General features: G+C 41.6%; 7 non-coding genes across 7 annotated transcripts; all 7 read right to left on the bottom strand.

Moving 5' to 3' along the window:
* Window positions 1–302: 302 nt before the first annotated feature.
* On the bottom strand, window positions 303–376 carry TRNAT-UGU (transfer RNA threonine (anticodon UGU)). The gene has a single exon. It is a non-coding gene; the product is annotated as a tRNA-Thr (tRNA).
* A 380-nt stretch (window positions 377–756) lies between these two features.
* On the bottom strand, window positions 757–830 carry TRNAT-UGU (transfer RNA threonine (anticodon UGU)). Its single transcript has one exon. It is a non-coding gene; the product is annotated as a tRNA-Thr (tRNA).
* Window positions 831–3,543: 2,713 nt separating this feature from the next.
* Window positions 3,544–3,617, bottom strand: TRNAT-UGU (transfer RNA threonine (anticodon UGU)). Its single transcript has one exon. It is a non-coding gene; the product is annotated as a tRNA-Thr (tRNA).
* A 1,292-nt stretch (window positions 3,618–4,909) lies between these two features.
* On the bottom strand, window positions 4,910–4,983 carry TRNAT-UGU (transfer RNA threonine (anticodon UGU)). Its single transcript has one exon. It is a non-coding gene; the product is annotated as a tRNA-Thr (tRNA).
* Window positions 4,984–5,364: 381 nt separating this feature from the next.
* Window positions 5,365–5,438, bottom strand: TRNAT-UGU (transfer RNA threonine (anticodon UGU)). Its single transcript has one exon. It is a non-coding gene; the product is annotated as a tRNA-Thr (tRNA).
* A 381-nt stretch (window positions 5,439–5,819) lies between these two features.
* Window positions 5,820–5,893, bottom strand: TRNAT-UGU (transfer RNA threonine (anticodon UGU)). Its single transcript has one exon. It is a non-coding gene; the product is annotated as a tRNA-Thr (tRNA).
* A 3,065-nt stretch (window positions 5,894–8,958) lies between these two features.
* Window positions 8,959–9,032, bottom strand: TRNAT-UGU (transfer RNA threonine (anticodon UGU)). The gene has a single exon. It is a non-coding gene; the product is annotated as a tRNA-Thr (tRNA).
* Between the last annotated feature and the right edge of the window lie 15,448 nt (window positions 9,033–24,480).

The following is a 24,480-nucleotide window of genomic DNA, read 5'->3' as shown; positions in this document are numbered from 1 at the left end:
AGTCTCATTTAGCTTGAGTAGTATTCCATGCAAAGCATAATCATGGAATAAGATGTCGCTCTCAGTCTTGGCAATTGAGAAAACAAGTAATTTTTGAAGAGCATTATTTAAAAGGACAATGACAAATTTGTAGAATAGTTAAAAAAGACACTGCAGTAACTTTTTTAAAGATTCATCCCGTCTTTCTTCCTTTTTAGCACTCAGAGCAGATTCTTAATCCCACTATTGCACTATCGTAGAGATCGATGTTGCACACAAATGAAGTGCACATTTTGAGGTTTAAAAGCTTTATTTGGAACAGATGGCACTGCTGAGATTTTAACTCAAGATCTCCTGTTTACAAGACAGGCGCTTTAACCAACTAAGCCACAGCACCACAAGCTAAAGAAGAGGACAGGAAAGACAGTGAGGATTTAATTACTAATTAAAAGTTTCAAGTGGTTAACTGAGCACAACAACATTAAGCTTGAGTAGTATTCCATGCAAAGCATAATCATGGAATAAGATGTCGCTCTCAGTCTTGGCAATTGAGAAACCAAGTAATTTTTGAAGAGCATTATTTAAAAGGACAATGAGAAATTTGTAGACTAGTTAAAAAAAAATACTGCTGTAACTTTTTTAAAGCTTCATCCCGTCTTTCTTCCTTTTTAGCACTTAGAGCAGATTCTTAATCCCACTATTGCACTATCGTAGAGATCGATGTTGTACACAATCAAATTCCACATTTTGATGTTTAAAAGCTTTATTTGGAACAGACAGCACTGCTGAGATTTGAACTCAGGATCTCCTGTTTACAAGACAGGCACTTTAACCAACTAAGCCACAACACCACAAGCAGATGATGAAAATAGGAAAGCCAGTGAGGATTTAATCACTATTTAAAAATTTCAAGTGGTAAACTAAGCAAAACAACATTAAGCTTGAGTATTATTCCATGCAAAGCATAATCATGGAATAAGATGTCGCTCTCAGTCTTGGCACTTGAGAAACCAAGTAATTTTTGAAGAGCATTATTTAAAAGGACAATGAGAAATTTGTAGAATAGTTAAAAAAAATACTGCTGTAACTTTTTTAAAGCTTCATCCCGTCTTTCTTCCTTTTTAGCACTTAGAGCAGATTCTTAATCCCACTATTGCACTATCGTAGAGATAGATGTTGTAAACAATCAAATTCCACATTTTGATGTTTAAAAGCTTTATTGGCAACAGACAGCACTGCTGAGATTTGAACTCAGGATCTCCTGTTTACAAGACAGGCACTTTAACCAACTAAGCCACCACACCACAAACTGATGAGGAGGACAGGAAAGCCAGTGAGGATTTAATCACTAATTAAAAATTTCAAGTGGTTAACTGAGCAAAACAACATTAATCTTGAGTATTATTCCATGCAAAGCATAATCATGGAATAAGATGTCGCTCTCAGTCTCATTTAGCTTGAGTAGTATTCCATGCAAAGCATAATCATGGAATAAGATGTCGCTCTCAGTCTTGGCAATTGAGAAAACAAGTAATTTTTGAAGAGCATTATTTAAAAGGACAATGACAAATTTGTAGAATAGTTAAAAAAGACACTGCAGTAACTTTTTTAAAGATTCATCCCGTCTTTCTTCCTTTTTAGCACTCAGAGCAGATTCTTAATCCCACTATTGCACTATCGTAGAGATCGATGTTGTACAAATTGAAGTTAGCATTTTGAGGTTTAAAAGCTTTACTCGGAAGAGAAGGCAGTGCTGAGATTTGAACTCAGGATCTCCTGTTTACAAGACAGTTGCTTTAACCAACTAAGCCACAGCACCACAAGCTGATGAGGAGGATAGGAAAGCCATGGAGGATTTAATCACTAATCAATAATTTCAAGTGGTTAACTGAGCAAAACAACAGGAAGCTTGTGTGGTTTTTCATGCAAAGCATAATCATGGAATAAGATGTCGCTCTCAGTCTTTTCACTTGAGAAACCAAGTAATTTTTGAAAAGCATTATTTAAAAGGACTAAGACAAATTTGTAGAATAGTAAAAAACAAAAACAGTGCTGTAACTTTTTCAAAACTTCATCCCGTCTTTCTTCCTTTTTAGCACTCAGAGCAGATTCTTAATCCCACTATTGCACTATCGTAGAGATCGATGTTGTACAGAATTGAAGTAAGCATTTTGAGGTTTAAAAGCTTTATTTGGAACAGATGGCACTGCTGAGATTAGAACTCAGGATCTCCTGTTTACGAGACAGGTGCTTTAACCAACTTAGCGACAGCACCACAAGCAGATGAGGAAGATAGGAAAGCCATTGAGGATTTAATCACTAATTAAAAATTTCAAGCGGTTAACTGAGCAAAACAACATTAAGCTTGAGTAGTATTCCATGCAAAGCATAATCATGGAATAAGATGTCGCTCTCAGTCTTGGCAATTGAGAATCCAAGTAATTTTTGAAGAGCATTATTTAAAAGGACAATGACAAATTTGTAGAATAGTAAAAAAAAAAACACTGCTGTAACTTTTTTAAAACTTCATCCCATATTTCTTCCTTTTTAGTACTTAGAGCAGATTCTTAATCCCACTATTGCACTATCGTAGAGATCGATGTTGTACACAATTGAAGTTAGCATTTTGAGGTTTAAAAGCTTTACTCGGAAGAGAAGGCAGTGCTGAGATTTGAACTGAGTTTCTCATGTTTACAAGACAGGTGCTTTAACCAACTAAGCCACAGCACCACAAGCTGATGAGTAGGACAGGAAAGCCAGGGAGGATTTAATAACTAATCAATAATTTCAAGTGGTTAACTGAGCAAAACAACATTAAGCTTGTGTAGTATTCCATGCAAAGCATAATCATGGAATAAGATGTCACTCTCAGTCTTGGCAATTGAGAAACCAAGTAATTTTTGAAGAGCATTATTTAAAAGGACAATGAGAAATTTGTGTAATTGTAAAAAAAAACACTGCTGTAACTTTTTTAAAGCTTCATCCCATCTTTCTTCCTTTTTAGCACTTAGAGCAGATTCTTAATCCCACTATTGCACTATCATAGAGATCGATGTTGTACACAATTGAAGTCCACATTTTGAGGTTTAAAAGCTTTATTTGGAATAGATGGCACTTTTAAGATTTCAACTCAGGATCTCCTGTTTACAAGTCAGATGCTTTAACAAACTAAGCCACACCACCACAAGCTGATGAGGAGGACAGGAAAGCCAGGGAGGATTTAATCACTAATTAAAAATTTCAATTGGTTAACTGAGCAAAACAACATTAATCTTGAGTAGTATTCCATGCAAAGCATAATCATGGAATAAGATGTCGCTCTCAGTCTTGGCAATTGAGAAAACAAGTAATTTTTGAAGAGCATTATTTAAAAGGACAATGAGAAATTTGTAGAATAGTAAAAAAAAAAAAACTGCTGTAACTTTTTCAATGCTTCATCCAATCTTTCTTCCTTTTTAGCACTCAGAGCAGATTCTTAATCCCACTATTGCACTATCGTAGAGATCGATGTTGTACACAATTAAAGTCCACATTTTGAGGTTTAAAAGCTTTATTTGGAACATATGGCACTGCTTAGTTTTGAACTGAGGATCTCCTGTTTACAAGACAGGCGCTTTAACCAACTAAGCCACAGTACCACAAGCTGATAAGGAGGACAGGAAAGCCAGGGAGGATTTAATCACTAATTAAAAATTTCAATTGGTTAGCTGAGCAAAACAACATTAAGCTTGAGTAGTATTCCATGCAAAGCATAATCATGGGATAAGATGTCGCTCTCAGTCTTGGCACTTGAGAAACCAAGTAATTTTTGAAAAGCATTATTTAAAAGGACAATGACAAATTTGTAGAATAGTAAAAAAAAAAAACTCTGCTGTAACTTTTTTAAAACTTCATCCCATCTTTCTTCCTTTTTACTACTTAGAGCAGATTCTTAGTCCCACTATTGCACTTTCGTAGAGATCGATGTTGTACACAATCAAAGTCCACATTTTGATGTTTAAAACCTTTATTTGGAACAGATGGCACTACTAAGATTTGAACTCAGGATCTCCTTTTTATGAGACGGGCGCTTTAACCAACTAAGCCAGAGCACCACAAGCTGATGAGAAGGACAGGAAAGCCAGTGAGGATTTTATCACTAATTAAAAATTTCAAGTGTTTAACTGAGCAAAACAACATTAAGCTTGAGTGGTATTCCATGCAAAGCATAATCACGGAATAAGATGTCGCTCTCAGTCTTGGCACTTGAGAAACCAAGTAATTTTTGAAGAGCATTATTTAAAAGGACAATGACAAATTTGTAGAATAGTAAAAAAAAAAACACTGTTGTAACTTTTTTAAAGCTTCATCCCATCTTTCTTCCTTTTTAGCACTTAAAGCAGATTCTTAATCCCACTATTGCACTATCGTAGAGATCGATGTTGTACACAATTGAAGTGCACATTTTGAGGTTTAGAAGCTTTATTTGGAACAGATGGCAATGCTGAGATTTGAACTGAGAAGCTCCTGTTTACAAGACAGGCGCTTTAACCAACTAAGCCACAGCACCACAAGCTGAAGAGGAGGACAGGAAAGCCAGTGAGCATTTAATTACTAATTAAAAATTTTAAGTGGTTAACTGAGCAAAACAACATTAAGCTTGAGTAGTATTCCATGAAAAGCATAATCATGGAATAAGATGTCGCTCTCAGTCTTGGCAATTGAGAAACCAAGTGATTTTTGAAGAGCATTATTTAAAAGGACAATGACAAATTTGTAGAATAGTAAAAAAAAAAACCTCTGCTGTAACTTTTTTAAACTTCATCCGGTCTTTTTTCCTTTTTAGTACTTAGAGCAGATTCTTAATCCCACTATTGCACTATCGTAGAGATCGATGTTGTACACAATCAAAGTCCACATTTTGATGTTTAAAAGCTTTATTTGGAAAAGACAGTACTGCTGAGAATTGAACTCAGGATCTCCTGTTTACAAGACAGGCACTTTAACCAACTAAGCCACAGCACAACAAACTGAAGAGAAGGACAGGAAAGCCAGTGAGGATTTTTTCACTAATTAAAAATTTCAAGTGGTTAACTGAACAAAACAACATTAAGCTTGAGTAGTATTCCATGCAAAGCATAATCATGGAGTAAGATGTCGCTCTCAGTCTTGGCACTTGAGAAACCAAGTAATTTTTGAAGAGCATTATTTAAAAGGACAATGACAAATATGTAGAATAGTAAAAAAAAAAACATTGCTGTAACTTTTTCAGTGCTTCATCCCGTCTTTCTTCCTTTTTAGCACTCAGAGCAGATTCTTAATACCACTATTGCACTATCGTAGAGATCGATGTTGTACACAATTAAATACCACATTTTGAGGTTTAAAAGCTTTATTTGGAACAGATGGCACTGCTGAGTTTTGAACTCAGGATCCCCTGTTTACAAGACAGGCGCTTTAACCAACTAAGCCACAGCACCACAAGCTGATGAGAAGGACATTAAAGCCAGTGAGGATTTTTTCACTAATTAAAAATTTCAAGTGGTTAACTGAACAAAACAACATTAAGCTTGAGTAGTATTCCATGCAAAGCATAATCATGGAGTAAGATGTCGCTCTCAGTCTTGGCACTTGAGAAACCAAGTAATTTTTGAAGAGCATTATTTAAAAGGACAATGACAAATTTGTAGAATAGTAAAAAAAAAACCAGTGCTGTAACTTTTTCAATGCTTCATCCCGTCTTTCTTCCTTTTTAGCACTCAGAGCAGATTCTTAATCCCACTATTGCACTATCGTAGAGATTGATGTTGTACACAATTGTAGTTAGCATTCTGAGGTTTAAAAGCTTTACTCGGAAGAGAAGGCAGTGCTGAGATTTGAACTCAGGATCCCCTGTTTACAAGACAGGCGCTTTAACCAACTAAGCCACAGCACCACAAGCTGATGAGAAGGACATTAAAGCCAGGGAGGATTTAATCACTAATTAAAAAATTCAATTGGTTAGCTGAGCAAAACAACATTAAGCTTGAGTAGTATTCCATGCAAAGTATAATCATGGAATAAGATGTCGCTCTCAGTCTTGGCACTTGAGAAACCAAGTAATTTTTGAAAAGCTTTATTTAAAAGGACAATGACAAATTTGTAGAATAGTAAAAAAAAAACTCTGCTGTAACTTTTTTAAAACTTCATCCCATCTTTCTTCCTTTTTAGTACTTAGAGCAGATTCTTAGTCCCACTATTGCACTTTCGTAGAGATCGATGTTGTACACAATCAAAGTCCACATTTTGATGTTTAAAACCTTTATTTGGAACAGATGGCACTGCTAAGATTTGAACTCAGGATCTCCTGTTTACGAGACAGGCGCTTTAACCTACTAAGCCACAGCACCACAAGCTGATGAGGAGGACAGGAAAGCCAGTGAGGATTTTATCACTAATTAAAAATTTCAAGTGGTTAACTGAGCAAAGCAACATTAAGCTTGAGTAGTATTCCATGCAAAGCATAATCATGGAATAAGATGTCGCTCTCAGTCTTGGCACTTGAGAAACCAAGTAATTTTTGAAGAGCATTATTTAAAAGGACAATGAAAAATTTGTAGAATAGTAAAAAAAAAAACACTGCTGTAACTTTTTTAAAGCTTCATCCCGTCTTTCTTCCTTTTTAGCACTTAGAGCAGATTCTTAATCCCACTATTGCACTATTGTAGAGATCGATATTGTACACAATTGAAGTGCACATTTTGAGGTTTAAAAGCTCCTGTTTACAAAACAGGCGCTTTAACCAACTAAGCCACAGTACCACAAGCTGAAGAGGAGGACAGGAGTGCCAGTGAGGATTTAATTACTAATTAAAAATTTTAAGTGTTTAACTGAGCAAAACAACATTAAGCTTGAGTAGTATTCCATGCAAAGCATAATCATGGAATAAGATATCACTCTCAGTCTTGGCAATTGAGAAACCAAGTAATTTTTGAAGAGCATTATTTAAAAGGACAATGACAAATTTGTAGAATAGTAAATAAAAAACCTCTGCTGTAACTTTTTTAAACTTCATCCCATCTTTTTTCCTTTTTAGTACTTAGAGCAGATTCTTAATCCCACTATTGCACTATCGTAGAGATCGATGTTGTACACAATTAAAGTCCACATTTTGATATTTAAAAGCTTTATTTGGAACAGACAGTACTGCTGAGAATTGAACTCAAGATCTCCTGTTTACAAGACAGGCACTTTAACCAACTAAGCCACAGCACAACAAACTGATGAAAAGGACAGGAAAGTCAGTGAGGATTTTATCACTAATTAAAAATTTCAAGTGGTTAACTGAGCAAAACAACATTAAGCTTGAGTAGTATTCCATGCAAAGCATAATCATGGAGTAAGATGTCGCTCTCAGTCTTGGCACTTGAGAAACCAAGTAATTTTTGAAGAGCATTATTTAAAAGGACAATGACAAATTTGTAGAATAGTAAAAAAAAAAACAGTGCTGTAACTTTTTTAAAGCTTCATCCCGTCTTTCTTCCTTTTTACCACTCAGAACAGATTCTTAATCCCACTATTGCACTATCGTAGAGATCGATATTGTACACAATTAAAGTCCACATTTTGAGGTTTAGAAGCTTTATTTGGAACAGATGGCACTGCTGAGTTTTGAACTCAGGATCTCCTGTTTATGAGACAGGCGCTTTAACCAAACTAAGCCACAGCACCACAAGCTGATAAAAAGGAGAGGAAAGCCAGTGAGGATTTAATCACTAAATAAAAATTTCAAGTGGTTAACTGAGCAAAACAACATTAAGCTTGAGTAGTATTCCATGCAAAGCATAATCATGGAATAAGATGTCGCTCTCAGTCTTGGCACTTGAGAAACCAAGTAATTTTTGAAAAGCTTTATTTAAAAGGACAATGACAAATTTGTAGAATAGTAAAAAAAAAAATTCTGCTGTAACTTTTTTAAAACTTCATCCCATCTTTCTTCCTTTTTAGTATTTAGAGCAAATTCTTAGTCCCACTATTGCACTTTTATAGAGATCGATATTGTACACAATCAAAGTCCACATTTTAATGTTTAAAACCTTTATTTGAAACAGATGGCACTGCTAAGATTTGAACTCAGGATCTCCTGCTTACGAGACAGGTGCTTTAACCAACTAAGCCACAGCACCACAAGCTGATGAGGAGGACAGGAAAGCCAGTGAGGATTTTATCACTAATTAAAAATTTCAAGTCGTTAACTGAGCAAAACAACATTAAGCTTGAGTAGTATTCCATGCAAAGCATAATCATGGAATAAGATGTCGCTCTCAGTCTTGGCACTTGAGAAACCAAGTAATTTTTGAAGAGCATTATTTAAAAGGACAATGACAAATTTGTAGAATAGTAAAAAAAAAAACAGTGCTGTAACTTTTTCAATGCTTCATCCCGTCTTTCTTCCTTTTTAGCACTCAGAGCAGATTCTTACTCCCACTATTGCACTATCGTAGAGATCGATGTTGTACACAATTGAAGTTAGCATTCTGAGGTTTAAAAGCTTTACTCGGAAGAGAAGGCAGTGCTGAGATTTTAACTCAGGATCTCCTGTTTACAAGACAGGCGCTTTAACCAACTAAGCCACCGCACCACAAGCTGATGAGGAGGACAGGAAAGCCAGGGAGGATTTAATCACTTATTAAAAAATTAAATTGGTTAGCTGAGCAAAACAACATTAAGCTTGAGTAGTATTCCATGCAAAGCATAATCATGGAATAAGATGTCGCTCTCAGTCTTGGCACTTGAGAAACCAAGTAATTTTTGAAAAGCTTTATTTAAAAGGACAATGACAGATTTGTAGAATAGTAAAAAAAAAACACTGCTGTAACTTTTTTAAAACTTCATCCCATCTTTCTTCCTTTTTAGTACTTAGAGCAGATTCTTAGTCCCACTATTGCACTTTCGTAGAGATCGATGTTGTACACAATCATAGTCCACATTTTGATGTTTAAAACCTTTATTTGTAACAGATGGCACTGCTAAGATTTGAACTCAGGATCTCCTGTTTACAAGACAGGTGCTTTAACCAACTAAGCCACAGCACCACAAGCTGTTGAGGAGGACAGGAAAGCCAGTGAGGATTTTATCACTAATTAAAAATTTCAAGTGGTTAACTGAGCAAAACAACATTAAGCTTGAGTAGTATTCCATGCAAAGCATAATCATGGAATAAGATGTCGCTCTCAGTCTTGGCACTTGAGAAACCAAGTAATTTTTGAAGAGCATTATCTAAAAGGACAATGACAAATTTGTAGAATAGTAAAAAAAAAACCACTGCTGTAACTTTTTTAAAGCTTCATCCCGTCTTTCTTCCTTTTTAGCACTTAGAGCAGATTCTTAATCCCACTATTGCACTATCGTAGAGATCGATATTGTACACAACTGAAGTGCACATTTTGAGGTTTAAAAGCTTTATTTGGAACATATGGCACTGCTGAGCTTTGAACTCAAGATCTCTTGTTTACAAGACAGGCACTTTAACCAACTAAGCCACAGCACCACAAGCTGATGATGAGGACAGGAAAGCCAGTGAGGATTTAATTGCTAATTAAAAATTTTAAGTGGTTAATAGTGTTGAGCCACCCCCGTAGTGTTTGAGTTCGGTTCGGTTCGTCGAACACCCGTGTGTTCGTCGAACTGTTCGTCGAACACCTTCGAACACCGTTAAAACCAATGGCAGGCAAACAAAAACACATAGAAACACATAGAAAACACCTTCAAAGGTGTCCAAAAGCTGACAAACTGCTCAGAAGACACAACTAACACATGGAAAAGTGACAAGTACATATAGTCATGCGAAAAGAAAAGAGGTGGAGGAGTAAAAGGAGGGGGAGACACAGATATAGGCATGTCATGCCCTTCTAAAATCCAAAAAGTGAGAAGCCGACACGTTCAGTCCGCTCCTGCCCGTGCCACCTCCATGTCGCCGGGTTTGTGCCAGAGCCGCGGTGAACCCTGACGGCCAGCCCCCCTCTCCCAATACTGGTGCCTGTCCGCTGGTGGGTCGAGCGAGCCCTCCTGTGGTGGAGGCAGCTCTAAGCTTTTTAATTTAAATTGTCTCTCTAATTTGAATGAATACATTTTAAATCCATTTACAAGGATCTATTGGAGGGCAAGTCTCATGCCAGCAGCCGCGTAATTCCAGCTCCAGTAGCGTCCACTAAAGCTGCTGCAGTTAACAAGCTTTTATAAGGATCGAGCTCGGCTGTCCACCGCAAGGCATCCTACTGCCAGTCCCAGCCCCTATGCCTTGGGGTGCCTCCTGATGCTCTTCACTGAGTATCCCGTGGTCCCGAAGCATTTCCTTTGAAAAAATTAAGTGTCCAAACTACAGGTGGTGTAGCTTGCTTAACAGCCAGGATAATCCGCTGACTAGCAGACACTGCTACTAGGCACAAAGTATTTCCTGGGCTAGATGCAGTTAAAAATTTGTAATTAGATACTCTCGTTGGATGCTGAGAAAGCATTCCATAGAGTCTCCTGGCACGCCATATATGATTCTCTTAAAAAGCTTGGGGTAGGGGTCGAGGGGACCCTTTTATAGCCAAAATCACGGCCCTGTATCACAATACGTCACCTAGGCTGAAGATAAATGGAACTGTAGCACCCTGAGGGCTCGGTTGCTACAGAGGTATTGCACCTCACCCAGAGGTGTGATATCTCACTCTCAGGTAAGGATGGAGTGTGGATCAGGACCCGACACCTGCATGCATTACACCACATTGCCGTGGGGCAGGGCGACCAATATGCCTCTGAGATGGGCACGACAGTCCCTGTCTCTGGCTGGAGTGGGGGGAGGGAACACTGAGGAAGGGGAACCCTGTAGTGCAGGAGCAGGGAGGAAGCAGTTCCTGGGTGCATTGAGAAGGGAGTATAAAAGGTGGGCACCATCTTAGTTCAGTGCAGAGAAGTCTGAGCAGAAGTGGCAGGGTGCAGGGGCTCTGCATGAGCTCTGCTCCGGAGGTGGGCCTAGTAACAGAGGCCCAGGCCTAGAAGAGGGAGAAGGAAGGAAGAGGAGCAGAGAAGGCTCCAGGAACGAGGAATGAAGGGATCCCAGGGGTGAAGACGGGCGAGACGCCACCGCACGCCAGAATCCACCTGCGTGGAGGGGTCAGGCCAAAGGGGGAGACCGGTCCCCGAAACTAGTGGAGGCAGGAAACGACCCTCAGCTAGAAACCGGAGGCTGTGACATTTTATGTGGCGCAGCCCCTCGCTACACCCGCTAGGAAGGCACCACATAGGGTCAGGGAAACTGGCGCCAAGTTTACCAAGAGGAGGCCCGAGGCAGCCGGACAGAAGGATTGGTAAGAAAGGCCAGACAAAGGACACACAAAGGGGGTCCTGTGAAGTGCTCCAAAGTTATCTGGGAGTTGTCTGAGCCCCTCACCTGGTGAGCACAGTACGACGTGGGCAGCCGTTACCTGCAGATGTGGTCTGGATAATAAGAACTGTGAGTAAAGGCCCTGGACTGCATCACTGACTCTGTGTCATTACTGCTGCTGCCCTGCACAATCACCCCCATCCTCCGCATACACTGCCCTGAGGCTATACTCCTCCCGTGGGGAGTTATGCTACGCTCTGCTGCACCCACAACACCAGCCTCAGCGGTCTGCCCTGCAGCGGCGGTTCACTCTGACCGCAATCCACGGGTGGCATAGTCGGACATTTAAACATCAAAACCACATAAATAGTTCCGCCACTGGTTTGACCACCCTGAGCCACGGAACCGGGTCGCCGCCACGAAGACTACAACCACCAGCATCCACCAAAAAGGGTCCGGCTCCGGGTGTCCCAAGGCCCAGGGGGTGCGTCAGAACATTTTCATCACCTTTCACAATCACCAATGGGACAAGGCAGGGATGTCCTCTGTCCCCTCTCTTATACATCCTAGTGACGGAGCACCTGCTCTCATCAATTCGCCATAACCCCAATATTAGGTGGATTGAGGTGGGAGGCACCGAGTACAAGTGCTCTCTATTTGCTGATGATGTCCTAGTATATATCACTCAATCACATATATCCATCCATGCTGTTATGGCTGAAATAGATCACTTTGTTACATGGTCAAATTTTAAAATCAATGCAGCAAAGTCTGAGACCCTCGATGTCTCCCTCCCCAAATCCATATAGGATTCCATCCAGTCCAACTTTCCCTTTGCTTGGCCCTCACAGGGTATCAAATACTTAGGAATTCCTATTCATAGAGACCTCTCCCATCTATGTTATCTTAATTTTGGGCCCTTTATTGAACAACTCCATACAGACCACGGTTGGCAAGTTAGAACTGTAAGATTCACTACGTGAACCACTGGTGTTTTGTGGAAAAGCACATGTACACTGTGTTCCAAATTATTATGCAAAAAGTGTTTAGAAGTGATAAGGGAAGAATTTGTTTGTTTGTCAGTTAAACTCATTGATGGTGATGTGTGTCAGGGCTCTTTATATCACTGTAAGCAATTGCAGACACCTGTGCTAATTAGTTTGGCAGGTGTGTCCAATGAAAGGCAAGACTACTTAAGAAGGCTGTCTCACATTATTAAGCAGCCTACATTTTCTGCCAAAATGGGAAAGAAAAAGGATGTGTCGGCTGCTGAGAAGCAACAAATTGTGGAGTGTTTAGGTCAAGGCATGACTACAATCAACATTGTGCGATGATCAGGATGAAGTGTCTTGGCAATCAAGAAGTATGTAGCTGATTCACAGTACACACGTATGTGTGCTGATAAGGGCAAATTGAAGACTCTTTCCTACAGGCAATAACGTCAGGTTAAAAGAGCAGCGGCAAAAAAGCCTTGTCATAGCAGCAGACAAGTTTTTGAAGCTGCTGGTGCCTCCAACGTCCCCCGAACAACAAGATGCAGGGTCCTTCAGAGGTTTGCAGCTGTGCATATGCCATCCTGTCGACCTCCTCTATCCACTTCACACAAGCAGAAACGGCTCCAGTGGGCCAAACATTACATGAAGACTGATTTCAAAACTGTTTTGCTCACGGATGAGTGCCGTGCAGCGCTCGATGGTCCAGATGGATGGAGTGGAGGATGGCTGGTTGATGGACACCCCACGCAAACACGGCTACAGCGCCAACAAGGAGGAAGTGGAGTAATGTTTTGGGCTGGAATCATGGGGAGAGAGATTTTCGGCCCCTTTCGGATCTCTGAAGGCGCTAAAGATGAACTCCATAATGTATGTGGATTTTCTCAAACAGCACTTCCTGCCATGGTTCAAGAAGAAGAACCGTGTATTTCACAGCAAGATCATTTTTTTTTGCATGATAATGCACCATCTCATGCTGCACATAAAACATCTGCATCTCTGGCTGATATTGGCATAAAAGGGGACAAACTTATGGTGTGACCCCCATGCTCCCCTGACCTCTACCCCATTCAGAACCTCTGGAGCATCATCAAAAGGAGTGTCTATGATGGCGGGAGGCAGTTCACATCTAAGCAACAGCTCTGGGAGGGTATTCTGTCCTCATGCAAAACAATTGAAGCAGAAACCATCCAAAACCTGACAAATTCAATGGACGAGAGAGTTCAGAAGCTCCTTTCGAACAAGGGGTCCTATGTGAAAATGTAACATCACCTAGAATAAAGTTTTGAGTTGAAAACTGTTTGATTTCAGTTTCTAATAACCTGCTAATGCTTATAATTTCAAAAATGACCATTTTTTTGGTCTTTATAAAAATGAAAAGGTTGATCGAAAAGTTTGGGGGATCTAAGAGTGTGGCAACCCAGTAGTCATGATTACTAGAGATGAGCGGTGTTCGACTAGAACTGTTCGCCAATCTCAAATTCGAGCTGTTTTGGGCGGTGTTCGAGTTGTTCAACGAACCCGAACGATTTGCAAAAAATTCGGCTGTTCGAGTTTATGTTCGATAACTGTTCGTGCACCAAAAGCGTGTCCTGCATGTCTGGCGCTATTTAGAGCACCAATCATGCAGGGATTGTCTGCCACTCACTGTAATGCCACAGCCATGGTGGTTGTGGCATTACAGTGATTGCCCAAATCGATGGGAACAGTGCCAACAGTGAAACATGAAAAGCCGGCAATTCAGCAGCGGCATACACCTGTACCCGACAATTTAGAACCGAAAGAATAGAGCTTCACACATATATTAGATAGATATAAACATGTCAGCCACATATATACGAAGTACAGTGACAGTGTTGCTTACTGTACTTGTCATTTAGCGTAAAGGATTTATCAAAAAAAATAATAGTGTTTTCATGCACCGTCTCTTTAAAAAAGCCGGCCGGCAATTCAGCAGCGGTACCCGACAATTTAGAATAGAAGGAATAGAGAATCACACATAGATTAGATAGATAGAAACATGTCAGTCACATATATAAGAAGTGCAGTGACAGTGTTGATTACTGTACTTGTCATTTAGTGTAAAGGATTTATTTAAAAAAATAATAGTGTTTTCATGCACTGTCTCTTTAAAAAAGCCGGCCGGCAATTCAGCAGCGGTACCCGACAATTTATAACAGACAGAATAGAGCATCATACATAGATTAGATAGATAGAAACATGTCAGCCACATATATATGAAGTACAGTGACAGTGTTGCTTACTGTACTTGTCATTTAGCGTAAAGGATTTATCAAAAAAAATAATAGTGTTTTCATGCACCGTCTCTTTAAAAAAGCCGGCCGGCAATTCAGCAGCGGTACCCGACAATTTATAACAGACAGAATAGAGCATCATACATAGATTAGATAGATAGAAACATGTCAGCCACATATATACGAAGTACAGTGACAGTGTTGCTTACTGTACTTGTCATTTAGCGTAAAGGATTTATCAAAAAAAATAATAGTATTTTCATGCACCGTCTCTTTAAAAAAGCCGGCCGGCAATTCAGCAGCGGTACCCGACAATTTATAACAGACAGAATAGAGCTTCACACATAGATTAGATAGATAGAAACATGTCAGTCACATATATATGAAGTACAGTGATAGTGTTGGTTACTGTACTTGTCATTTAGTATTAAAATAAAGGATTTATTATTAAAAAAATTGGCGTGGGGTTCCCCTTAATTTTAGTCTCTAGCGGAGGTTATGCAGACAGCTGGGGCAGATGTTTGAAGCCTGGGAAGGGGGTAATACCCACGGAGCTTCCCAGGCTACTAATATCAGCCCCCAGCTGAATACATAGCCTTTACTAGCTATTAAAATGGGGGACCCCCCCAAAAAAATGACGTGGGGTCCCCCCTAATTTGATAGCTAGAAAAGGCTAGGCAGACAGCTGGGGGCTGATATTAATAGCCCAGGAAGGGAGCCATGAATATTGGCCCCCTCCCAGGCTAGAAACACCAGCCGTCAGCCGCCCCAGAAATGGCGCATTCATAGGATGCGCCAATTCTGGCACTTAGCCTCACTCTTCCACGCTGTCCTGGTGCGGTGGCAGGGGGTAATAGGGTTGGGGTTGATGTCAGCTTATAATGCCAGCTGACATCAAGCCCAGGTTAGTATTGGACAGGCGTCTATAAGACACCCCCATTACTAACCCCATAGTCAAAGTAAAAAAAAGCACAAACACCCAGAATAAAGTCCTTTAATTGAAATAAAGACACAATCCTTTATTGTTCTAAATTAAACCATACTTACCGTCACGCCCATTCCAGCTGAAGCCAACGATCTCCTGCAATAAAAGAAAAATAATAAAGCAACCTCATCCTTACCTTTCCATGGTTCCCACGACAGCTTCAGCTCTGCTACATCGAGATGACAGGCTGGACCGCAGCAGAACGCTGCCATACAGCCTCTCATCCCGCAGACACTGAGAAGCGCAGGCTTGCTTGCGCTGCTCAGCGTCTCTCTGTGACGACATCCAGATGAGCCGAGTTCATGTCCAATGAACTCGGCTCACCTCATGCACGTCACTGACAGCGTGGGAAAATTCTCAAGCTGAAGCGGTGAGTGCAGGAGAATTCTCCCACGCTGTCAGTGACGTGCATAAGGTGAGCTCATGTCCAATGAACTCAGCTCACCTCCTGCACGTCACTGACAGCGTGGGAGAATTCTCCTGCACTCAGCGCTTCAGCGAGAGAATTCTCCCGCTGAAGCGCTGAGTGCAGGAGAATTTTCCCACGCTGTCAGTGACGTGCATAAGGTGAGCTCATGTCCAATGAACTCAGCTCACCTCCTGCACGACACTGACAGCGTGGGAGAATTCTCCTGCACTCAGCGCTTCAGCGAGAGAATTCTCAAGCTGAAGCGCTGAGTGCAGGAGAATTTTCCCACGCTGTCAGTGACGTGCATAAGGTGAGCTCATGTCCAATGAACTCAGCTCACCTCATGCACGTCACTGACAGCGTCGGAGAATTCTCCTGCACTCAGCGCTTCAGTGTGAGAATTCTCCCACGCTGAAGCGCTGAGTGCAGGAGAATTTTCCCACGCTGTCAGTGACGTGCATGAGGTGAGCCGAGTTCATTGGACATTAACTCGGCTCATCTGGATGCCCTCACAGAGAGACACTGCGGAGCGCAAGCAAGCCTGCGCTTCTCAGTGTCTGCGGGATGACAGGCTGGATGGCAGCGTTCTGCTGCGGTCCAGCCTGTCATCTCGATGTAGCAGAGCTGAAGCTGTCATGGGAACCATGGAAAGGTAAGGATGATGTTGCTTTATTATTTTTCTTTTATTTCAGGAGATCGTTGGCTTCAGCTGGAATGGGCGTGATGGTAAGTATGGTTTAATTTAGAACAATAAAGAATTGTGTGTTTATTTCAATTAAAGGACTTTTTTCTGGGTGTTGTGTTTTTTTTAAATACTTTACTAGAAATTCATGGTGGTCATGTCTAATATTGGCGTGACCCCATGAATTTCGGGCTTAGGGCCAGCTGATAATGCCAAGCTGGCCCTAACCCCTTTATTACCCAGTGAGCCACCGCATCAGGGCCCTGGATGAGTTGGGTACAGCGCCAGAAGATGGCGCTTCTATGAACGCGCCATTTTCAGGGGTGGCTGCGGACTGCAATTTGCAGCGGGGGTGGCCCAGAAAGCTTGGGCCTCCCTGCGCTGCGGATTCGAGCCTTCAGCTGCCTAGTTGTACCTGGCTGGACACAAAAACAGGGCGAAGCCCCACGTCTATTTTCTTTAAATTATTTCATGAAATAATTAAGAAAAAAAGGTCTTCCCTATATTGTTGTGTCCGGCCAGGTACAAATAGGCAGCTGGTGGTTGGGGGCAGCCCGTTCCTGCCTGCTGTACCTGGCTGGACACAAATATAGTGCGAAGCCCTACGTCAATTTTTTTTTAATTATTTCATGAATTTCCTGAAATAATTTAAAAAAATTGAAGTGGGGCTTCGCACTATATTTGTGTCCAGCCAGGTACAGCAGGCAGGAACGGGCTGCCCCCATCCACCAGCTGCCTATTTGTACCTGGCCGGACACAACAATATAGGGAAGCCCTTTATTTCTTAATTATTTCATGAATTTCATGAAATAATTAAAAAAAATTGAAGTGGGGCTTCGCACTATATTTGTGTCCAGCCAGGTACAGCAGGCAGGAACGGGCTGCCCCCATCCACCAGCTGCCTATTTATACCTGGCCGGACACAACAATATAGGGAAGCCCTTTTTTTCTTAATTATTTCATGAATTTCATGAAATAATTAAAAAAAATTGAAGTGGGGCTTCGCACTATATTTGTGTCCAGCCAGGTACAGCAGGCAGGAACGGGCTGCCCCCAACCACCAGCTGCCTATTTGTACCTGGCCGGACACAACAATATAGGGAAGCCCTTTTTTTCTTAATTATTTCATGAATTTCATGAAATAATTAAAAAAAAAGTACGTGGGGCTTCGCCCTATTTTTGTGTCCAGCCAGGTACAACTAGGCAGCTGGGGGCTGGAATCTGCAGCGCAGGGAGGCCCAAGCTTTCTGGGCCCCCCCCGCTACAAATTGCAGTCCGCAGCCACCCCGGAAAATGGCGCGTTCATAGAAGCGCCATCTTCTGGCGCTGTACCCAACTCATCCAGGGCCCTGGTGCGGTGGCTCACTGGGTAATAAAGGGGTTAGGGCCAGCTTGGTATTATCAGCTGGCCCCAAGCCCAAAATTCATGGGGTCACGCCAGTATTAGACATGACCGCCATGAATTTCTAGTAAAGTATTTAAAAAAAACACAACACCCAGAATAAAGTCCTTTAATTGAAATAAAGACACAATTCTTTATTGTTCTAAATTAAACCATACTTACCATCACACCCATTCCAGCTGAAGCCAACGATCTCCTGCAATAAAAGAAAAATAATAAACCAACCTCATCCTTACCTTTCCATGGTTCCCACGACAGCTTCAGCTCTGCTACATCGAGATGACTGGCTGGACCGCAGCAGAACGCTGCCATCCAGTCTGTCATCCCGCAGACACTGAGAAGCGCAGGCATGCTTGCGCTCCTCACTGTCTCGCTGTGACGGCATCCAGATGAGCCGAGGTCATGTCCAATGAACTCGGCTCACCTCATGCACGTCACTGACAGCGTGGGAAAATTCTCACGCTGAAGTGCTGAGTGCAGGAGAATTCTCGTTGGCCCAGGCTATACGTCAGAACGTATTGCACCAGGGCTTGTCGGTGCTGCCACAGTCGCTGCAACATGTGCAGAGTTGAATTCCACCGGGTAGGCACATCGCATTTTAGCCGGTGAAGTGGCAGGCCCAACGACTTCTGTAGAGATATAAGACGCTGAGCTGCGGGATGCGAACGGCGGAAGTGAGCACACAGCGACCGTGCCCTCTGCAGAAGGCCATCTAGTCTGGGATAGTGGGCTAAAATTTGCTGGACAACCAGGTTCAACACGTGAGCCATACAAGGCACGTGTGTGACATTGCCCCGGCGAAGGGCCGCACCCAGGTTTGCAGCATTGTCGCACATGGCCTTCCCTGGTTTCAGGTCCAGTGGAGACAACCATTCATGAAATTGGTTCTCCAGAGCTGACCACAACTCCTCAGCTGTGTGACTCACATTTCCCAGACATTTCAAAGTAAAAACAGTCTGATGACGTTGAGCCCTACTGCCAGCATAGAAAGGAGGTGTGCAGGATCCCTTCTGCGCAGTTAGAAAGCTTGTGGCATGACCAGACAGGCTTTGGGTGCAGGTGGAAGACCGAGAGGAGGTTGAGGAGGCAGAAGCAGTGGAGGAACTTTGACATAAAGAGGATTGACGCACAACTCGTGGGGATGGCAAGACTTGGACAGCAGCCCCTTGTCCTGCTGTCACCATAGTTACCCAGTGCCCAGTCAGCGACATGTAACGCCCCTGTCCATGCCTACTCGTCCAAGTGTCTGTGGTGAAATGCACCCTGTCACACACAGAGTTTCTCAAAGAAGCGGTGATGTTGTGTGCGACATGCTGGTGGAGCGCAGGCACACCTTTCTTTGAGAAGTAGTGCCGACTGGGCATCTGGTACTGGGGCACTGCGACGGACATAAGGTCTCGAAAATCCTCTGTGTCCACCAGGCGGAAAGGCAGCATTTCTGTAGCCAAGAGCTTGCAGATGGTGAAATTCAACCTCTTAGCTTTCTCATGGCTAGGAGGAAATGGTCTTTTACTTGTCCACATCTGAGGGACCGAGGGCTGGCTATTGTGCTTAGACGGGGTTGATAAGGGTGTCCCCGGCAAACTGCCGGTCTGTGAGGAAGATGCAGGCGGACATGTTAGGTTGCCTTGATCCAAAGGTGGTGCTATCGATGTCAGACAGCGCTCAAGACCAGCTGGTGTTACCACCTCCAAAGAAAATGATGACCTGCCAATCACGCTGGCTGTTGCGGGTAAAGAGGTGGCAGGTCTGCGCCCCAAAACAGGTGTGACTGCTGTCCCCCCAGTCACAGAGGATGAAGAGGCCGCGGATGCACAAGATATGGCAGACGGTGGATGGCCCGGCCGGCTAGGTCGCATTGAAGCACACTGAGCTTCCCACTGCAACTTATGCTTCATGTCCATGTGCCGGTTTATGCATGAAGTACTCAAACTATGTATTTTTTGGCCTCTACTTAGCTTTTGCTGACAAATGTTACAGATAACACGAGTTGGGTCATCTTTATCGATCTGAAAAACTGCCCAGGCTATGCAAGGCTTAGCACCCATGCGACCTGAAGAGCCACCACGACTTGTGGTGAGAGGCAGAGTTGTGTTTGAGGATGCAGTTGTCGACGTGCTTCCAGTACTACGTCTCTGTCCAGGAAGGCGCAACCTGACCTCGTCGTCACTAGCATCTTCCTCCACCTTCTCTGGTGACCTCATCTCTTGGCTGACTGTGGGTTGACAGTAAGTGGGATCTCCAACCTCATCATCATCACCCTGTGCGTTATCACACCCGTCGTCCTCAGAGCCAACCTGTTCCTGCCCTGACAAAAAACTAAAGTTGTCGCTCCAATCAGGTATTTGAGTCTCATCATCGTCTTCCTCATTGTCTCCACCAACAGGAGTTACAGTTTGGGAATGAGGGTCTACATTATGGTCAGAACCTTCTGCGTCTGGTCCTGGATCCAACTCATAAAGATTCTGGGCATCAGTGCAGATCATTTCCTCGTCTGGATTCACAGAAGCGCTGGAGTCGACGTCTGATTCCCAGGCTATAGTATGAGTAAACAGCTCTGCAGACTCAACCATCTGTTCTACCTCATACTCAGACGGGCAGCTGGAGATTTGGAAGCTGTGAGGAAGCAAGTGCGATTGGGGTGACACCTTTGAGGACTGGAGTATTTGTGATGTTGAAGTTGATGTGGAGGAGAGCCCACTTAAAGGAGCACTTGATATCCGTTGAAGCACCTGCTGTTTTTGTGCCTCATCTGGAATTTGTAGCGATTGGCGTGGCCGTAAGAAAGGGATCTTATCACATTATTCGCTGAAAGAAGTAGACATTTTAGTTCGGCTGGAAGATGGTCTTTCTTCTGCAGATGTTACTGTTGCTTTAACACCTACCCCACGGACACAACCTTTTTTCCCCTTCCCAACATGCCTATTCCCCTTTCCAACAGCAGCAGGCCTTTTTCCACTCATTTTGGTGCTTAACTAATTCACAACTCTGGAGTTGTTTGCACAAAAAAAAATGGATGGGAACCAAGCAGAGCTGAGTGGCCAAACTGTGGTATTAGGCCAAAACTATTGGCTGGGTTAGATGCAGAAAAAAATTATATTCAATTTGCAACCTGATGGAGGTCAGTATAGATGGACTAATAGAACAAGTCCCACACACAGCTAGAAGCCCAAATATTTTTTCAGAGGTAGATGCAGAAAAAAATTGTATTCAGTTTGCAACCTGATGGAGGTCAGTATAGATGGACTAATAGAACAAGTCCTACACACAGCTAGAAGCCCAATATTTTTTCAGAGGTAGATGCAGAAAAAAATTATATTCAGTTTGCAACCTGATGGAGGTCAGTATAGATGGACTAATAGAGAAAGTCCCACACACTGCTAGAAGGCCAAATATTTTTTCAGAGCTAGATGCAGATATAAATTATTTTTAATTTGCAACCTGATGGAGGTCAGTATAGATGGACTAATAGAGAAAGTCCCACACACTGCTAGAAGGTCAAATATTTTTTCAGAGCTAGATGCAGATATAAATTATTTTTAATTTGCAACCTGATGGAGGTCAGTATAGATGGACTAATAGAACAAGTCCCACACACAGCTAGAAGCCCAAATATTTTTTCAGAGGTAGATGCAGAAAAAAATTATATTCAGTTTGCAACCTGATGGAGGTCAGTATAGATGGACTAATAGAGAAAGTCCCACACACTGCTAGAAGGTCAAATATTTTTTCAGAGCTAGATGCAGATATAAATTATTTTTAATTTGCAACCTGATGGAGGTCAGTATAGATGGACTAATAGAGAAAGTCCCACACACTGCTAGAAGGTCAAATATTTTTTCAGAGCTAGATGCAGACAAAAAAATATTTTGAATTTGCAACCTGATGGAGGTCAGTATAGATGGACTAATAGAGAAAGTCCCACACACAGCTAGAAGCCCAAATATTTTTTCAGAGGTAGATGCAGAAAAAAATTATATTCAGTTTGCAACCTGATGGAGGTCAGTATAGATGGACTAATAGAGAAAGTCCCACACACTGCTAGAAGGTCAAATATTTTTTCAGAGCTAGATGCAGATATAAATTATTTTTAATTTGCAACCTGATGGAGGTCAGTATAGATGGACTAATAGAGAAAGTCCCACACACTGCTAGAAGGTCAAATATTTTTTCAGAGCTAGATGCAGACAAAAAAATATTTTGAATTTGCAACCTGATGGAGGTCAGTATAGATGGACTAATAGAGAAAGTCCCACACACTGCTAGAAGGCCAAATATTTTTTCATAGCTAGATACAGATATAAATTATTTTTAATTTGCAACCTGATGGAGGTCAGTATAGATGGACTAATAGAGAAAGTCCCACACACTGCTAGAAGGTCAAATATTTTTTCAGAGCTAGATGCAGACAAAAAAATATTTTGAATTTGCAACCTGATGGAGGTCAGTATAGATGGACTAATAGAGGAAGTCCCACACACTGCTAGACGGCCAAATATTTTTTCAGAGCTAGATGCAGATAAAAATTATTTTTAATTTGCAACCTGATGGAGGTCAGTATAGATGGACTAATAGAGAAAGTCCCACACACTGCTAGAAGGCCAAATATTTTTTCAGAGCTAGATGCATAAAAAAATTATATTCAGTTTGCAACCTGATGGAGGTCAGTATAGATCGACTAATAGAACAAGTCCCACACACAGCTAGAAGGCCAAATATTTTTTCAGAGCTAGATGCAGATAAAAATTATTTTTAATTTGCAGCCTGATGGAGGTCAGTATAGATGGACTAGTAGAGAAAGTCCCACACACTGCTAGAAGGCCAAATATTTTTTCAGAGCTAGATGCAGACAAAAAATTATTTTGAATTTGCAACCTGATGGAGGTCAGTATAGATGGACTAATAGAGAAAGTCCCATACACTGCTAGAAGGCCAAATATTTTTTCATAGCTAGATGCAAATATAAATTATTTTTAATTTGCAACCTGATGGAGGTCGGTATAGATGGACTAATAGAGAAAGTCCCACACACTGCTAGAAGGTCAAATATTTTTTCAGAGCTAGATGCAGACAAAAAAATATTTTGAATTTGGAACCTGATGGAGGTCAGTATAGATGGACTAATAGAGAAAGTCCCACACACTGCTAGAAGGCCAAATATTTTTCAGAGCTAGATGCAGATATAAATTATTTTTAATTTGCAACCTGATGGAGGTCAGTATAGATGGACTAATAGAGAAAGTCCCACACACTGCTAGAAGGCCAAATATTTTTTCAAAGCTAGATGCAGACAAAAAATTATTTTGAATTTGCAACCTGATGGAGGTCAGTATAGATGGACTAATAGAGAAAGTCCCACACACTGCTAGAAGGCCAAATATTTTTTCAGAGCTAGATGCAGACAAAAAATTATTTTTAATTTGCAACCTGATGGAGATAAGTATAGATGGACTAATAGAGAAAGTCCCACACACTGCTAGAAGGCCAAATATTTTTTCAGAGCTAGATGCAGATAAAAATTATTTTTAATTTGCAACCTGATGGAGGTGAGTATAGATGGACTAATAGAGAAAGTCACACACACTGCTAGAAGGCCAAATATTTTTTCAGAGCTAGATGCAGAAAAAAATTATATTCAGTTTGCAACCTGATGGAGGTCAGTATAGATCGACTAATAGAACAAGTCCCACACACAGCTAGAAGGCCAAATATATTTTCAGAGCTAGATGCAGACAAAAAATTATTTTTAATTTGCAACCTGATGGAGATCAGTATAGATGGACTAATAGAGAAAGTCCCACACACTGCTAGAAGGCCAAATATTTTTTCAGAGCTAGATGCAGATAAAAATTATTTTTAATTTGCAACCTGATGGAGGTGAGTATAGATGGACTAATAGAGAAAGTCACACACACTGCTAGAAGGCCAAATATTTTTTCAGAGCTAGATGCAGAAAAAAATTATATTCAGTTTGCAACCTGATGGAGGTCAGTATAGATCGACTAATAGAACAAGTCCCACACACAGCTAGAAGGCCAAATATTTTTTCAGAGGTAGATGCAGATAAAAATTATTTTTATTTTGCAGCCTGATGGAGGTCAGTATAGATGGACTAATAGAGAAAGTCCCACACACTGCTAGAAGGCCAAATATTTTTTCAGAGCTAGATGCAGACAAAAAATTATTTTGAATTTGCAACCTGATGGAGGTCAGTTTAGATGGACTAATAGAGATAGTCCCACACACTGCTAGAAGGCCAAATATTTTTTCAGAGCTAGATGCAGACAAAAAATTATTTTTAATTTGCAACCTGATGGAGGTCAGTATAGATGGACTAATAGAGAAAGTCCCACACACTGCTAGAAGGCCAAATATTTTTTCAGAGCTAGATGCAGAAAAAAATTATATTCAATTTGCAACCTGATGGAGGTCAGTATAGATGGACTA

This window comes from Phyllobates terribilis, unplaced genomic scaffold (assembly GCF_046119375.1).
Source record: "Phyllobates terribilis strain yellow unplaced genomic scaffold, ASM4611937v1 Scaffold_9__5_contigs__length_417890890, whole genome shotgun sequence".
Lineage (NCBI taxonomy): Eukaryota > Metazoa > Chordata > Amphibia > Anura > Dendrobatidae > Phyllobates > Phyllobates terribilis.
This window is presented reverse-complemented; position numbering and strand designations above follow the sequence as displayed.